The sequence below is a fragment of the Neofelis nebulosa genome, chromosome 1, assembly GCF_028018385.1.
Source record: "Neofelis nebulosa isolate mNeoNeb1 chromosome 1, mNeoNeb1.pri, whole genome shotgun sequence".
In the NCBI taxonomy this organism is placed as follows: Eukaryota; Metazoa; Chordata; class Mammalia; order Carnivora; family Felidae; genus Neofelis; species Neofelis nebulosa.
Genome location: NC_080782.1, coordinates 4,708,362 through 4,724,825, shown reverse-complemented (window position 1 = coordinate 4,724,825; position 16,464 = coordinate 4,708,362). Strand labels below are relative to the sequence as shown.

General features: G+C 41.9%; 1 pseudogene; it reads left to right on the top strand.

Annotated features, from left to right (window-relative positions):
• LOC131483401 (large ribosomal subunit protein uL1-like) overlaps positions 1 to 14,041 on the top strand; it is a 34,006-nt pseudogene extending 19,965 nt beyond the window's left edge.
• Positions 14,042 to 16,464: the final 2,423 nt, after the last annotated feature.

The following is a 16,464-nucleotide window of genomic DNA, read 5'->3' as shown; positions in this document are numbered from 1 at the left end:
ACCACCTCCCCCTCTCCTTCATCCTGTTTCCTCTCTTTCTGCCTCTTCCTTGTTTCCTCTAAGGTAATAGTCCTCCTTGAGAGAGTTAAGTAGTGTGTACCTACACAGTGCTTACACTAAGTACTGCCTGAACAGTCGTAGGGGTTTCTGCTCCATTCTCTCTGCAGGTAACTGGCCCCATGTCAGAGGCTCAGGGCTCACCTGTGATTCCAGGGCATGTGCCCACATGAACAGACCTCTCATTGTTCATGGGATACTGCAAATTCTCCAGACTCAAGGCTAATCTGGGTTTAAATATCCTCTCTGTCTCTTCCTAGCTAGGTAACTAGGCCTATTGTAGTTCTCATCTACAAAATGGCAATAGCAATAAATCAACCTTGTATATTGCAAGGATTAAATCCAATAACCATATTAGGGTGCCGTGGATCTAACACATAATACACATTTAAAGATATTAACTATCATCAGCATCATCATCACTTTACCCATATTACCCTTACGTCTCCCCCGCCCCTAAAAAGCTGATCTAGTTGTTTAAATCCTTATTTCACTGCTGTGGCAGGTACAGTGCTTTCACCAACATTTTGATAAGTTCTCTGGAGGTATACCTCCTCAGGGCTGCCTTTGGTCCAGCAGGAACCTGCTTCTACTGACTTAGTCGCGTGTAGCAATTATCTTAATCGGTTAGCATATGTGATCCTCCATCTGGGTAGCTTTGATCTTGACATGAAATTCATCACTCACCCAAGCATTTCGATATGTAGATGACTTTATAGAAACTTTGGGGAGCATGAGAGTTATTATTGTACTAACACAAACTGAATTTTCCATAGTTGTATTCACAGATTTCTGTACTTTTTCAACTCAGCCCCCACTGTTCTGCCACATTGTCTCCAACCTTCACCTTTCCTGCTCTCTTTCTTTCACCCTGCGCCCCAAATTCCTCTTCATTTCTGCTGAATCTCTTCAAGACTTTGGCCCTCAAAGTCTTACGTTTCTTCCAAGCAGCTTATCAAAATTTTTTCCTGAACACACTTTCCTTCCTAAGAGAGTCTGGTGCAGGCTACTCAAATGATAAGTTTTACTCAACTACAATTACTTTGAAACAGTCAGGGAAGAGCTTGAGCTGCCTTCTTCTAAAGCACATTCTCCCTTTTTTGTCTGCAAGAACTATGCTATTTCACTTTCGCTTTCAACATATGGCCCAGAGTCCCTTGCATCTCAGAAACTCAGTGGCCTCTTTAAAGAAGATTCCAGAAACATCTTTCCCTATCTGGGTAGTTCAGTTATCCACACTGCATCATCTCTCATCTCTAATTACCGTCACACATTTTGAATTGCACTTCATGAATGAAAAGCAAGGGTAGAAAAGAATCCCATCCAAAAAAAAAAAAAAAAAAAAAAAAGCCTTCTCAAGACAAACTTGGGAAAATGGAAAGGTTTAAATGCATGCTGGCTGAGAAGCCAGCCTGAAGCAGCCATGGAGGATGGACTTCCCTCCATGAAGTGGCAGCTGGACGGGCTGCCTGGAAAGTTTCCTGTGATTTAGTTCTGAGGCTCACATGTCAGAGTTATTGTTGGAGATTGGATTTGCTTCTTCAGAAACAGTGAGGATTCAGGGCACTGGCGCTGAGCCCTATCGATCTGTTTGGGTGATGTTAGCTCCTGAAGCCAAGGGATGTTCTTGAGGCTCCAGCATGAAAATCGCTCATTTTGACACCTTGGAACCATCCCCCACCTTGCAGAAGTGTGTCCAAGAAAAATAATGACTCTTATGACTCTGAGGGAATATACCTTTGGGTCAACTGAGGTTTCCAAACTTCATTATTACTCTAATATTTTGACATTGAAGAATTGGATTCTAACGTTGGGCTTGGGATCAATGCCAGAGGACTCTAGAAAAGTTATAAATAAGGCTTTTATGGGGTTCATTTCTTTAATTAGGGAGGCTGTGTAATTCCCAGCTCGGCAGCACAGTAGATAGAGTTATGGTGAATTTTCACTTGGTGTGAAATCGACTGTGGCATTGTATTCCCACTAAATGCAGCTTGACGATTCAAGCATAAGCTGGAGGCAAACGTATTCAGCCTGTGTGGCAGAGGAAGGAGAGACGAAGGGAGAACACACAGTGTTGTGTGGGAGACCAGGTATTTCCTGTCTCCATTCTTTCTCTTCTTACCTGACTGGCTTCCACTCTCTTCCTTGTCCCTGATTCGCAGAGTCTGGGGCGAATTTAGGGCCCAGAGAATGCCCTGGGTGAACAAACTATATATAAGAGGCTTCCAGAAGGCTGGATCCAAAAGGGAAGGGATTGGCGGAATGTTCTCACGGAACCACTGAGCCCGGGAGAAGAGGGAAGCTGTCTAGGATGGGGCTGAGGTCAGGGCTGGGCAGCTGGCGTGCGTGATGCTTCTCTGCTTCCCCTTGAAGCATTGATGCTTCTCAGGTGTAGTGGGTTGAATGGTGTCCCTTCATCCCCCTCCACCCCCCCCAAAAATGCATGGCCAACTAGAACCCCAGAATGTGATCTTATGTGGAATAAAAGTCTTTGCAGATGTAGCTAAGATCTCAAGATGAAATCACCCTGGATTAGAGTGGACCCTGAATCCAATGGAGGTGTCCTGAGAGTAAAGAGCAAGAGACATAGACAGGGAGGGGGAAGCCATGTGAAGACAGAGGCAGAAACTGGAGGGACACGTCTGGAAGCCAAGGGGCCCCAAGGGCTCCCAGTGACACCGGAAGCTACAGGACCGCATGGAGCAGAGTCCCCCTCAGACCCTCCAAAAGGAACCCACCTTGTCAGCGCCTTGGTTTCAGACGCCTGGTTTCCAGAACTGTTAGAAAATAGATTTCTGTTGATTAAGCCACTCAGAGAGGGGAGCCTGGGGGCAGGAGAAACACCACTCACCAGCCACAGGACACCCTTGACGCCCCTGAAAAGCTCAGAGCCCAGTGTGGGTCTGGCTTGGGGCAAACTGAGTTTGGGTTTGTCCCTCTCATCTCCCCCCTTCTCTCTCCTTTCCATGAAGGGCCCAAGCCCCAGAACTTGGCTCTCCTACTCCTCTTCACACCTTCAGGAAACCTAAATGGTCCTGGTCAAGTCCAGTGAGACATGTCTAGGATTATTGCTTTGATTCCATTGTCAAGCTCTTGCTGAAAACATGACTTACTCATCTTTGTTAGAATAATTCAGTCCCATTCAGAGAATAGCTGAGTGACCACCCTCTCCCTAATACTTTTGTGGACATTATCGTGTGCCCTCCTCAGAACTCTGTGACATGGAATGACTTTTGTCCTTGCTTTGCAGTCGGCAGCGCACGGGGCAAGCCGGTGGTCAGGACACTCATGGTGAGGGTGGGGCCGGGATTTGAACCCAGGGCCACAGAGACTGGATCCAAGGTAGCTGCTTTCTCCTTCCACACAGAGCATTTCATTAATCCACAGGGCCTCTTAGAAATCACATTTCCTCAGAGACAAAATTATAAATGCTCGTTACTGAAAATTTGGAAAACACGGAAGGGTACAAAAAGACTATAAACACCAACTCTTCTCCCAACAGAGAAAAATCATTATTACACTTGAAATACTTAATTTTCTTCCAAACATCATATTATACCTTTGCAAAGTAGACACGGAATCATTTCATGTAAGTTTATTTTTCACCCTCTCTCCTCCTTAACAATGTGTCGTGAGCGCACTGTGTCCTTCAGCACCATTTGGAAATACCACGGCTGCGTGGGATTCATCTTGAGGATAAATTGCGATGCTTCCAACCCAGGGTCATGCATTCAAACTTTGTCTAATTTTCCCTTTCAGAAGCAATCCCATTGTGATCATCTTTGTACATAAATGTGTGTCTGTGTTTTTGACTGTTTTCTTGGGGAAGGATCCCCCCCAAAAGGGTCATTTCAAAGTGTTTCCAAAGGCAGCTTTGGCTCCTGGCTACCACGTCGGTGCTTCTGGGGGTTCTTTATTTTTCAAAACAGAACATAAGGAGGTATTACGTCTTGAGATGCGGAGAGAAGCTCTGGTTAGAAGAAGGCTTAGTTGAAGGACACCTCTGTCGATGTGTCTGTTTACTGTCCTCTGGCATCAGATCTGGGTGACTTGGAGTCTCATTTCCTCATGCTTTTTGGAAGCTGGCAGAGAGGTGCTCTCACGGGTCTGGCAAGATGAACAAGCTACCATGTCCTGAGAGCTCCAGAGGCCCACCTTTCCCCGACCAGGTTGCTTCCCACACTAGAGTGGCATAGATGTCCCCTGGTGAGGGCCACATGGAGCTTCCTGGGTGGGTGGGTGGGGGGGTGTCCCTGCCTACTGCATGGGAAGGGCACACCCTCTGCGGGTACTGAGCTCAAAGGATCACATGTGCTCTATCACTTCCTTGGTTGTCGATTTTCCAATAAACTGTGACATCAAATCCTGCCAATGGCATGACTTGGAGCCTCTTTTGAGTGACAGGGATGGTAACTTGGGTGGAGCTTTCTCAACTTATAAAGTACCAGGTGACCACCTCATATGGGGTGAGTGCTCGTGATTCCTCCCTGGCCCTCTGGGGACCACCTTTTGCTTTGTGACCTCCAGTGCTGGTGGAACAGCTGTTGGCTCTGGAACACTGAGAATGTCACTGGGCTCGTGGGGATGGTACCAGCGACTGGTCTGTGAGAATGGGACTGGCCACATGCACGTGCCGCTCACCGGGGAGTCATTAGTTAACATCAGTGAGTGCTGTTCTTATTCAAGGTCATGTCGCCGCATGAGAGATTTTATACACAGACCAGATACACGATTGCATCTGAATTTCAATAGCAATGATACTAGAAGCAGTCATCATCTTGAGAATTTTCAAATTACAAAGATTGGAAAATAGGAAAATAAAAATTTCCTTCCAGATAATGTAATTGTGTACATAAATAGATGGTTAGAATTTGTAATAAGGATAGCCAGGTTGATAATGTATAAAAAGTTTTTTGTTTTTTTTTAATTGCTGTATATGAGCCACAGAGACAGGCTGGCTGCCCATGAAGCAGTCTGTTTTCTGGGATTGGGCTTTTGGAACTCTACTGCAAATGGGCAGGGGTGAAATGAGGGCTTCCCCTCTCTCCTCCCCACTCCTCACTCCTTCTGCTCCCTTTTCTGCTTCTTCTCCCCTCCTGCCCACCTTCCCACCGCTACCCCTCTCCCTTCTGTCCCGTCCTCCTGACCACAGTCTGGACCCCAGTGAGCAGAGCTGGTCTAACATGTGGCTTTGGGAGGTGATGCGCGGGCTTCTGAGAGACAAGACCTCTGTGCAAGGGTGTATGCACCCTCACCACCTGTTGCTGTGAATTTGCCCCTGGAGGTAAATCATGCTTGCTGATGAACTGCAATCGTGTGACCTAGGAGCACTAACCCAGTGGCTGGAAAGCACCCAGGAACACATTATGACACATTCACCTTGCTCAGGTCCTTATCTTCATGTGGGGCTCCTGTCGTGGATACACATTCCTACATACAATGTAGCAGAAGGCCCACTTCAGTTATACTTCAGTGGGGATTGTGGAGATTAGTCTTAATTAATCTTATTTACCTTGAGGTCCTCTAAGGAGTGGTTTTAACTTCTACAAAAGAACAAGGACAGTACTTCTAATTGGGATAATCTTAGTGAAACAGTGTAAAAGAAATCCAAGATTACGTGAGTAATAATTCCATTAAAAGAGGCTTTCTATACATACAGGAAAGCATTATGCTGAAATTAGAACTTTCTTCCTAATTCTCTTGACTTTTAAATCTTTGAATTGTGCCTAAACATTACTTTATTGATGGTGGCATGCCTTAACGTAATAATGTTCTGTTGTAAGATAACCCTTTATAGGTGCAGAGTTTTAAACAGAGAAAGCATTCTTCAGATAATAGGCTTTTATAGGTATTTGAGCCTGTATCTTTGTAATAAAATGTACTTCATCCCCTAGACTGCACAATCTTTTTATGACGTCCATGGGGGTGTTCACAGGTATTCAATTAGCTGTCTCCCTCTCTGAGGGAGAAAGACATTGAGAATTACAGGAAAACAATAATAGCAGATAAGCTACGAAGATTCAAGTGTGGTTCACGTATATGAAGTTTGCTTGTTTGGACTTTTCTGAGCACAAGTAGCACGCATAATGTTTCCCTGCTAGTGTCCCTAGGTGGCCATGTACAATGGAGCTAGTTCATGGAAGTTACCCCTTCGTGGTGTTTTAGAGGGTTTGAATTCATGTTGTCTGCTGCTCTGGCAGAGGCCGAGCTGATCACCTCCACTGGCTGTGGTCTATGAATTTCAGCTACCCTCACTCTACCCTCTTTTTGTATTTCCTGAATGTAATAGGATTATGGGGATTATGACATACACATTCATTGGAGCCTGACTTTTGGTGTCCATTTGGAATTATCAAGAAGCTTGGTCCATTAGAAAATATGCTGTCCATCGTATTGATTTAAGAAGAGTAATTGATGTGTGGCATTTTGTCCCACTGGAAATAGGAGAAATGATTTCTTATGTTGTATTTAAAATTTTTTCACCATGATCACCTGCTGAAATAATAAATTCAAAATTAAGTTGGTAGAAACCCTGCCTAAAATTGACAGATTTAAAAAAAAATAATGTTTATTTTTGAGAGAGAGAGAGAGAGAGAGAGAGATAGCACGTGTTGGGGAGGGGCAGACACACACACACACACACACACACACACACACAGAATCTGAAGCAGGCTCCAGGCTCCGAGATGTCAGCACAGAGTCCGACATGGGGCTCAAACTCACAAATTGTGAGATCGTGACCTGAGCCGAAGTTGGACGCTTAACTGACTGGGCCACCCAGGCACCCCAAAACTGACAGATTTTTTTAAGAACAAGGGAGATTTGAGAAACCTGGTGTTCCTTGTTCTGGAAGGTTCTGTACCAGGCCAGTTTGGAAGGGTGGCTGTGCCTTCCTCCCGTCCCCTGCCCCTGTGGGGAATGGAGGGCATGGGGCCGCAGGTTATTTAAGGAAGGATGCTGACAGTTTGACTGTGACACACGCCTGTATCTTCTGTTCAGGGTACGATTAGAAAGAGCCCTGATTCTGGCAGGCTCCAGGCTGCAAGGTGCAGACTTGTGTGTCCTGTCCTTTGCAGTATTTCTGGACACAGCTGAGAGGAGTGAGGGACTGTTCAGGGATATCTGCTTATAGCACAGAGCAGAGCCTCAGATGTTGAATTTGCTTCTGAACGTTTTACAAGGAGCCTGGCATACAGTGTCGACAAATATTTGCTGAATGAATAAATAAATTGTCTAGAGTGTCTCTCCTTTTTTTAACCCTTCATTCACTTAAAAAAAAAATCTTTTTTTCTCCTGAAGTAGAATGCACACACAGAGAAGTGCACAGCCATAAATGTGGCATTTAGGAGATGACACATCCCCATGTCACCTTGTCACCAGCCACCTAATTCAGAGAGAAGACTGTGTTGGTCCACTCAGGCTGCTATAAAAAAGTACCCGCCAGGTGGCTTATAAGCAACAGAAATGTATTTTTCCATGTTCTGGAGGGTGGAAGTCTGATTTCCCGGTACGAGTGTGGTACCAGGCGTTCCAGATCGCAGACTTAATCGCTCTGTCCTCACCTGGAAGAAGTGGGGAGGCTCTCTGGGCCTCTTTTGTGAGCACACTAATCTCATTGGTCAGGGCTCCACCTTAGGAACCTCATCACCTCCCCAAAGCCCCACCCCCTAATTACATCACCTTGCTCATTTTCAACATACGGGTTTTGGAGGGACGCAAACATGCAGATCATAGCAAGAATGTTTGCAGCCCTCCGGAAGCCCCTCTCCTCCTCCAGATCACTGCCCTTCCCCTCCCCTTAAAGACCATCAACATGCGCGACGCCTGGGTGGTTCAGTTGGGTCCCCCTCATGCTCTGTCTCTCTCTCTTTCTCTCTCTCTGTCAAAAATAAAATAAAAATTTTCAAAAAAAGACTATCAACATGCTGACTTTTGTCAGCTCCTCTTTGCGGGTACACCTGGCAGGCAGCACCCTGAGCCCACAGGCCGTTCTCGGTAAATGGAATCAGTATGTTTCCCTCTGCGTCTGGCTTCTTCTGTTCCCTGCACGTGGGCGATGGTCACTTGCATTGTTGTGTGTGGTTCTTTAGCTTTCGTGGCTGTTTGGTATTCTGTTGTGTGACTGCACAACAAATTATTCAGCTATCGTGCTGTTAATGGACATCTGGGCTGTGGACATCACGGCTTTGGCTCTTACAAAGATCCCTCCCTAAGCGTCACTCTGTGTGGCCCCTCGTCACCTGTGCGTGTGGCTCTGTAGAGGGTACACCCAGGCAGTGCTGCCCCTGGATCAGGGCAAGAGGGCCCCGTGCTGGGCTGTGCATAGAATAACCACAGCAAACCACACATTTATTTAGGGACACACGGCATCTTTCCCATTCAGCACCTGTCCCTCTGTGCAGCGTGACCCTTAATCCCAGACCTCTTATCTGGTGACTGACACCATCAGGCCCCCACATAAACTTTCTCACATTGGATCTGTGTTTTAAGAGCAGAGAAAAGGCTCTGAGTGCCAGGAAGGGGGTGTGAGTTGCCCCAGGCTTTGTAGTGAGGGAGCTGCTAGAGGGGCTTGGCGGAGTGCAGGTGTAGTGAGCCATGATGGGAAGCATGATGGCAAATCTACTCATTGGCTTATGGAAGGATTTCAATGCAAGAATTCTGATAGCTTTATATGTATAAAACATTTAATAGGATTAAATTATAGTTTAGAAATTTATATAATTACAGCTTTATTTGTATAACTTGGATATAAAATTCTTGACTTTATTAATTATAATGTGTGTTTGACCTTTAATTTAAAAAATTAATTTAGGGGCACCTGGGTGGCTCAGTCGGTTACGTGTCTAACTCTTGGTTTTGGCTCAGGCCATGATCCCAGGATCGTGGGATAGAGCCCTGTGTCCGGCTCTGTGCTAACAGTGTGGAGCCTGCTTGGGATTCTCTGTCTCCCTCTCTCTCTCTCTCTCTCTCTCTCTCTCAAAGTAAATAAATAAAAGTAAAAAATATTTTCAAAAATTAGTTTAAGTATTTTAGGAAAAGAACTCTTTGGGAAAATACAAGTATTTTAAAATTATAAATTCTTGGGGCGCCTGGGTGGCTCTGTCAGTTAAGCGTCTGACGTCGACTCTCGTCATGGTCTCATGGTGTGTGAGTTCGAGCACTGCGTTGGGCTCTGTGCTGACAGCTCAGAGCCTGGAGCCTGTTTCAGATTCTGTGTCTCCCCCTCTCTCTGCCCCTCTCTCTCTCCCTCTCTCTCTCTCAAAAATAAACAAACACTAAAAACATGTTTTTTAATTATAAATTCTTTAAGAAAAAAATTTTTAATGTTTATTTGTTTTTGCGAATAGGGGAGGGCAGAGAGAGAGAGAAACATAGAATCTGAAACAGGCTCCAGGCTCTGAGCTGTCAGCACAGAGCCCGATGTGGGGCTGGAATCCACGAACTGCAAGATCATGACCTGAGCCGAAGTCAGACGCTTAACAGACTGATCCACCCAGGTGCCCCCAAATTATAAATTCTTAACATTATTTCAAAACATTTACAGACTTCCATATTTCATGATTTAATTTATATTTTGGTGGCAGTTTATTCAAATGTATACATTCAAGTAACATTTTATTGTATATTTTAATCTGAAATACATATTATAAGGTAAAAAGTTACTTTAGATCATGGAGAATAAAATGTAAATTAATTTTTGTGTATTTGTGGAAACAGAATATGGAAACAGGGCTCAGAAATGAAAAGCTAAAAAAAGAAGTAAGTTTTTCAGAGGGTGCCTGCTAAGATTGAAAATGTAATCTGGAAACAAGGAAATTAAGCAGACTTTTGTCAAGTGTGACTCACATGAAACTTACAAACAGGATATTATAAATTTTATAATTAGATTTAATTAATGAAACAATAATGAAAATGAGCATAAAGTTATTCTCACCAAATAGAAAAAGAGGTCAGATAAAAATCTCTTTTATTTGTTAGTAAGGGAAGATTGAAGTTTGTTTTGGATCAAACAATGGAAATGGAAAAGAGTAATTCTTATCAAATCTGCAACCAGAAGACGCAGACAGAGCCCCGCCTGCTGCCGTGATGAGGTGACATTCACGACATTGGTAAATTGGGCAAGAATGTGGAGACCTCCACACATCGTCTTGATAGTGTGTGAATGTTTCTAGCAAACAGTCTGATTCAAATTGACGAATCAGATTTTCCCTTCGGTAGGTCTGACAGAACACTTAGTATTTTACATCAAAATTAAATTATTTCTAGCGGAAAAAGAAAGTACAGAGACCAACTTTTATAGTTTAGGTTTAAAGGCAAAGTATTTTATTTTTGTGTGTGGTGTCAGAAAGTGGTCCAGTCTTTCCCGGTTATTGTGGAGCCAGTCACTGTGAGCAGAAGAGTCCCTCCAGGGCACCCTGTACCAGGTGACGTGGTGAGTCCCTCACGCCAACCAGCACAAGTGCAGGAAGTTTTTGGAGATGGTGGAGCTGTAGGTCAGCTTGAAGAACTCTGACCCTCAGAAGAACAAACGCTTCTCAGGCATCATCAGGCTTAAGTCCACTCCCTGCCCTATGTTCTCTGTCTGTGTTTTGGGGGACCAGCAGCACTGCAATGAAGCCAAGGCTGTGGATATTCCCCACATGGACATCGGGGCACCAATGAAACTCAGCAGAAATAAAAACTTAGTCAAGAAGCTGGATTAGAAGTATGATGCCGTTTTGGCTTCAGAATCTGTGCTCAAGCAGATCCCACGAATCCTGGTCCAGGACTGAATAAGGCTGGCAAATTCCCCTCTTTGCTGACCTCCCATGAGAACATCATGGCCAAAGGAGATGAAGTGAAGTCCACGATCAAATCCCAGATGAAGAGGGTGCTGTGTCTGGCCTTGGCCATTAGCCATGTGAAAATGACAGATGATGGGCTTGTGAACGACATCCAGTTAGCTGTGAATTGGTGAACGTCCGGGGTTTATACATCGAGAGCACCATGGGCAAGCCCCAACGCCTACACTAAGGCACAGCTTGATAATCCCTAGTGCTGTCAAACAAACAAACAAACAAACAAACAAGTAAGTAAAGGAATAAATAACGTGGCCCAACTCTTTCGCATGTCGCTGTCCAGTTTTCCCAATATCATTTGTTGAAGAGATTGTCTTCTTCCCATTGGGTATTCATTCATGCTTTGTGGAAGATGAGTTGACCATATAGTTCTGGGTCCATTTCTGGGGTTTCTATTCTGTTTGATTGATCTATGTGTCTGTTTTTGTGCCAGTACCATACTGTCTTGATGACTATAGCTTTGTAATATAGCTTAGGTCTGGAATTGTCATGCCTTCAGCTTTGGTTTTCTTTTTCAAGACTTCTTTGTCTATCGGGGGTCGTTTTTGGTTCCATACACATTTTAGGATCGTTTGTTCTAGCTCTGTGAAAAATGTTGGTGGTATTTTGATAGAGACTGCGTTGAATGTGTAGTTTATTTTGGGTAGTGTCAAGGTTTTAACAATATAGGATCTTCCAATCCATGAGCATAGAAAGTTTTTCCATTTTTTGTGTGTCTTCAGTTTCTCTCATAAGTGTTCTATAGTTTTCAGAGTACAGATCTTTTGCTTCTTTGACTGCATTTATTCCTAGGTATCTTACGGTTTTTGGTGCAATTGTAAATGGTATCAGTTCCTTGATTTCTCTTTCTGCTTCTTCACTATTGGTGTATAGAAATGCAACCGATTTTTGTACATTGATTTTGTATCCTGCAACTTTACTGAATTTGTATATCAGTTCTAGCAATTTTTTAGTGGAGTCTTTCGGGTTTTCTATATAGAATATCATGTTGTCTGTTAATAGGGAAATTTTTACTGCTTCCTTGCCATTTTGGAGGCCTTTTATTTCTTTTTGTTGTCTGATTTCTGTGGCTAGGACTTCAGTACTATGTTAAAAAACAGTGTTGAATCACTAAATTGTACACCAGAAATTAATATTATACTGTATGTTAACAAAATTGAATTTAATAAAAAGTAAAAAAAAAAAAAAAAAAAGAAAGGCAAAGTATTTTGTAACTTTCTACTTTTTATGACTTAGCTTTCGCCACCATGTTATTTGTGGCTGGAAACATCCGAGTTCTTAATTATAAGAACACAAAACATCCCAGGGCTCCTGGGTGGCTCAGTTGGTTAAGTGACTCACTGCAGCTCAGGTCCTGATCTTGCGGTCCGTGAGTTTGAGCCCCGCGTCAGGCTCGGTGCTAACAGCCTGGGGCCTGCTCCGGATTCTGTGTCTCCCTTGCTCTCTGCCCCTCCCCCACTTATGCTCTGTCTCTCTCTCAAAAATAAACATTAAAAAATTTTTAAAGAAGAACACAAAACATCCCTTGCACATAAAAATCACACAAGTGTAATTACTACCATGAAAAGAAATCTGTACAGCAAACAACCAAGAATCTTCAAGAAAGACACGTGAACATTGAAATACATGGAGGTGGTGTTTCTTAAAGAATATTCTGTCCAATATTTAGCAAAAATGATAATGTTTTCTCTGTGTGATGCCACTAGTACAATATTTATAGAAAATGATAGACATTTCTTAGTTTTGTACATATGATTTCAAAATTAGATGATAGAATGGTTGAATGTGGAATATAGAAAAAAAATGAATGCATATGAACATGATCAAGGATGGAAAATTCAAGTGAGATCCATATTTTAATGGATAAAACAGTGAGAGAAAAAAATCATACATAAATGTTTAAAAAAGTAAACACTACTCACTTAAACTAGATTGTACCAAGGACAAATGTCCTGTCGAACAACTAACGTTTTTGGTATGTGATGTTAACTATCATACAAAAGAAAACAGGGACTTCAAAAGGAGTGGTTATGTCATTGGTTTTATATCTGTTGTAAAATGTATAGGTTTTGACTTAGGTAAGAGACAAGATAAATACTTTGAGTTTTAGGCATTGATTTAAAAGATAGTTGAGGGACTATGGTAAAGGCACTAAGACTATATTAGTCAAGAGGAGAGCTTACAAACCAGAATTTTAGCTGAAAATCCATTTGTTACTGGGAGTCATGACTCAATTATATCCATAGTGACATATTTGTAGCAATGAATGCAGTAATTATATATGCTATTTTCTTTATCTTCCCAAAGGTGGAATATCTTATCAAATTTGACCTTTCAATCATTCTCAAACACCTGAAGGGAATACCAAATAGATGCCGGTAGAGAAATCAGATTTTATTTTGACGAGATATAATATTTATTAGAAGAGTTAAGTAAAACAACAAATGGCTCTCAACTAAAAATTAATATGGTCCTTAGCACACAAATCAAATAAATGTTGAATCCGCATCCTACACAGTCATGGGGTATGAACTCATGCTTGCTAATGATATGTAGCAAAAAGCATACACAAAATCCAAATCCGTATTTAGGTATAAATAGTTTTGAAATGTTTTTGTTTAAAAAAGTGGACTTTGCTCATGTGATGCATGCATGGAAGGTGCCAGTCCAACAAAACTTGAAAACTTAGAACGAAGAAATGAAAATGTTTGCATGCGTATGAAAAAGAGTGTGCATTTTTATGTGTATTTATTTTTGAGAGTGAGAGAGAGAGAGCACGAGAGGGCAGAGAGAGAGGGAGACACAGAATCCAAAGCAAGTTCTAGGCTCTGAGCAGTCAGCACCGAGCCCGACGTGGGGCTCGAACTCACAAACCGTGAGATCATGACCTAAGCTGAAGTCAGATGCTTAACCAGCTTAGCCACCCAGGCGCCCTGAAGCAGAGTGTGTATTAATGATTCTAAAACTAATTATGCCCATTGTGACTTAGGACACAGTCTCAAATGAAGAGAGATTTGAGTAAATTAAGCTGTGTTCTGTCAATTTGGTTTTCTTTATAATGTTCCAGAATTGAACAATTTAAAAGAGCTTACACAATTGAGTTAAGTAAGAATTAAGTAGATAAAATAAATGAAAGATTAAGGAATTTCTCGACTGTATATTGTTATAGCTGATTTAAACAAACCAATACTGGGGCGCCTGGGTGGCGTAGTCGGTTAAGCGTCCGACTTCAGCCAGGTCACGATCTCGCGGTCCGTGAGTTCGAGCCCCGCATCAGGCTCTGGGCTGATGGCTCGGAGCCTGGAGCCTGCTTCCGATTCTGTGTCTCCCTCTCTCTGCCCCTCCCCTGTTCATGCTCTGTCTCTCTCTGTCCCAAAAATAAATAAAAAAAAAACGTTGAAAAAAAAATTAAAAAAAAAATAAACAAACCAATACTGATGTTATCATTAACGCAAGCTCACGCTTTTTTCAGAATTTCTTAGTTTTTACCAAATGTTCCTTTTCTGTTCCAGGATCCCATTCAGGATACCACATTTCGTTTAGCTATCTTGCCTCCTTGGGCTCTGCTTTTTTTTCGGGCTTTCCTTGTTTTTGATGACCTTGACAGTTTTAAGGAATGCTGGTCAGGTATTTTGTAGAATGTCTTTGAACTGGGATTCGTTTAATATTTTTCTCACGATTAGACTGGGGTTATAGGTTTGGGGGAGAAAGACCACAGATGTCAAGTACCATTTGTACCCCATCATATCAAGGGAACACACTGTCAACATGACTTGTGACTGCTGATGTTAAGTTTGAGCACTTGGGGAGGTCATAATTTTGTTTCTTTAAAGTTACCCCTATCCCCGCGTACTCTACTCTATGTGAGGGAAGCCCATGCTTGAGTGGAGAGTTATGCTCTACCCCTTAGAAAACAGAGTTATCTATTTAAGTTGTTTGGAATTCTTGTGCATGGGACACTTTTCTATTCTCCTCCATTATTTATGTATTTGATCTTTTTTTTTTTTATATCAGTGTGGACTCATGGATATTTATTCTATACTTTGGGTCATTATCTAATACTACTTTACTCACTTTGTTGCTCAAATTGGTCCAGCTTTGACCATTGAGAGCTATTTTAATTGGCTCCAGTGACTTTTTGCTATATCCCCTGGACATAGGTTTTTTATATTTTTTTATTTTATTTTTTTAACATTTATGTATTTTTGAGAGACAAAGCATGAGCAGGGGAGGGTCAGAGAAGGAAGGAGACACAGAATCCCAGGCAGGCTCCAGGCTCTGAGCTGTCAGCCTAAACTCCTGGACTGTGAGATCATGACCTGAGCTGAAGTCGGATGCTTAGCCAACTGAGCCAGCCAGGTGCCCCACCCCGAGTCATAGTTTTAATTAATTATATTATTATTTAACACTTCCTTGCCTCTTGTACTACAAGATGCTCAAGGATCCTCTTGTGTATTTCTTGCCCCAGTCCTAGAATCAACCATTTCTCCAAGGATCCCTGGGTCGTCTCATTACAGAACGGTATTGGAAATCAGGATGTGGTGCTGGATGTGTTTCTTCTTACAGGGTGGTGGTGTTCCTGGGTTCTGTCATCTGGCAGAGAAAGGAAACATATGTGAGAATATCAACTTGTGCATAAACACAGATCTGTAAATATTTCTTGGTGAAGCCATTTGCATCTATATAAAGCTAACCATGAGTGTATGTCTCAACTCTCAGCTGTTATGACCTGGGTCATTCTAACATCCTAGATGAAGTTGGAAGCTTAATTGACTGAGCCACCCAGGTGCCCCATCTTTTATCCATTTTAAAAATTGGGTTATTTTCTAATTTTTGACTTTTAAGCTTCTTTGTGTATTTTCAGTAGAAGTCCTTTATCAGATAGTGTTTTGAAAATATTTCCTCCCAGCCTATGGTTTATATTTCTATGCACTTAATGTGTGTTTTTACACAGCAGAAGTTTTTAATTTTCATAAAGTCCAAGTTAAGAATTCAGTTTTTTCTTTCATGGATCATACTTTTTCTGTTGAATCTAAAACCTCATCATCAAATTCAAGTTTTCATGGTTTTTCGCCTAGAATCTCTTAGAAAAGTTTTATGATTTTGCATTTTTCATTTAGAGCTAATATGAGTTAATTATTGTTAAAGTTGTACGATCTCTGTTAGATTTTTTTCAATATTGACATCCAGTCGTTCTAGCATCATTTTTGAGCAAAACTATCTTTTTAATACTGAATTTCCCTTTTTTTTTTGTCAAAAATCAGGTAACTATATTTTTGTAGCTCTATTTATTGTCTTTCTGTTCTGTTCCATTGACTTATTTGTCTATTTTTTTATTAATACTATGCTGTCTTAACTTATGTGGTTTTATAGTAAATCTTGAAATCAAATAGTGTGAGTCCTCTAACCTCATTCTTCTTTTTTTTAGTATTGTATTGCCTATTCTAGTTTTTTTTGTCTTTTTCTATATACTTTGCAATTAGTTTGTTGATATTCCCAAAATAGTCTAGTGGGATTTTGATTGAAAGTAACTTGGATCTATGGATTGGGTTGGAAAGAATTGTCATCT